At 34.4% G+C, this 2,008-nt stretch overlaps 1 non-coding gene across 1 annotated transcript; it reads left to right on the top strand.

The window, feature by feature from the left end:
• Nucleotides 1–515: 515 nt before the first annotated feature.
• Nucleotides 516–618, top strand: LOC111750004 (U6 spliceosomal RNA). Its single transcript, XR_002785154.1, has one exon. It is a non-coding gene; the product is annotated as a U6 spliceosomal RNA (small nuclear RNA).
• Nucleotides 619–2,008: the final 1,390 nt, after the last annotated feature.

Genomic DNA, 2,008 nt, shown 5'->3' with positions numbered 1-2,008 from the left:
ATAACACAAAAAAGAACCAAAATGGCAGACATTACAACAAACCCAACTGAAATAAAAAGGATCATAACAGAGTACTATGAAAAACTATACTCCAACAAATTTGAAAATCTAGAGGAAACGGACAAATTTCTAGAAACATGCTACTTACCTAAACTACCACAGAGGTGAAAAATCTGAACAGGCCCATAACAAGAGAAGAAAAGGTAATTAAAAAAAAAAAAAAAAAAACTCCCAACAACAACAAAAAAAAAGCCATGACCTAGGTGACTTCACTGGAGAATTCCTACAAGCATTTGGAGAAGAGTTTCCACCAGCCCTGCTAAAACTATTTCAGGACATACAAAAGGAAGGGATACTTCCAAATTCATTCTTTGAAGCCAGCATAACCCTGGTATCAAAACCAGGTAAAGACACCACAAAAAAAAAAAAAAAAAGACAAAAGAAAATTACAGACCAATAACTCTCATGAATATGGATGCAAAAATACTCAACAAAATTTAAGCCAATAGAGTTGCCTGCTTTGGCAGCACATATACTAAAATTGGAACAATACAGAGAAGATTAGCATGGCTCCTGTGCAAGGATGACATGCAAATTCATGAAGCGTTCCATATTTTTGGACAGAGCAATCAGATGTCAACCCAGATAGGGAAATCACAAAAATAAATCAAGATAAAAAAATGCTCAAAACAGGGAGGGACACAGTGATGCTATTATGGAAAAGAAGACAACATTAAAACAATAAAGAGGGACTAAGAAATGTAGTCATAGAACTTTCATAAGGAGAGGAAGACAAGGCAATAAAAAGAAATAAAAGTTAGGTTTAAATTTAGAAAAATGGGGGTAAACATTGAGGTAACCACAAAGGAGACAAGCTATCCTACACATCAAAATAAAATACAAGAAAAAAATAGAGACTCAGCAGAAATAAAATGAACAACAAATGTGAAGAAGACAATATACAAAGATAAACTACTGAGCACAAAAAATTAAGTGAGAAAAAGAAACTCAACAACACACAAAAAAAGACATCAAAATGACAGTGCTAAATTCATACCTATCTATGATTACACTGAATGTAAATGAACTAAATGCACCAATAAAGAGACAGAGAGTGCCAGAATGGATAAAAAAACACGATCTGTCTATATGCTGCCTACAAGAGACACACCTTAAACTTTGAGACAAAAATTATAACTCAAAGGATGGAAAAAAAATATGCCAAGCAAAAAACAATCAAAAAGGAGCAGGAGTGGCAATATTAATTTGACAAAATAGACTTTAAAGTTAAATCCATCACAAAGGATAAGGAAGGACACTCTATAATGATTAAAGGGACAATACACCAGGAGGATATAATCGTATTAAATATTTATGCACCCAATGACAGGGCTGCAAGATACATAAAACAAACTCTATCAGCATTGAAAAGTGAGATAGACAGCTCCACAATAATAGTAGGAGACTTCAACACACCACTTTCAGTGAAGGACAGGACATCCAGAAAGCAGCTCGATAAAGACATGGAAGATCAAAATGCCACAATCAACCAACTTGACCTCATAGACATACACAGAACACTCCACCCAACGGCAGTCAAGTATATTTTCTTTTCTGGTGCACATGGAACATTCTCTAGAATAGACTACATATTAGGTCATAAAGCAAGCCTTAGCAGAATCCGAAACACTGAAATATTACAAAGCATCTTCTCTGAACAAAAGGCCATAAAAGTAGATATCAGTAACAGAAAAAGCAGGGAAAAGAAATCAAACACTTGGAAACTGAACAATACCCTGCTCAAAAAAGACTGGATTATAGAAGACATTAAGGATGGAATAAAGAAATTCATAGAATCCAATGGGAATGAAAACACTTCCTATCAGAACCTTTGGGACACAGCTAAAGCAGTTTTCAGAGGTCAATTTATATCAATAAATGCACACATACGAAAAGAAGAAAAGGCCAAAATCAAAGAATTATCCCTACAACTTGAACAAATAGAGAG

Source organism: Loxodonta africana, chromosome 2 (assembly GCF_030014295.1).
Source record: "Loxodonta africana isolate mLoxAfr1 chromosome 2, mLoxAfr1.hap2, whole genome shotgun sequence".
In the NCBI taxonomy this organism is placed as follows: domain Eukaryota; kingdom Metazoa; phylum Chordata; class Mammalia; order Proboscidea; family Elephantidae; genus Loxodonta; species Loxodonta africana.
This window is presented reverse-complemented; position numbering and strand designations above follow the sequence as displayed.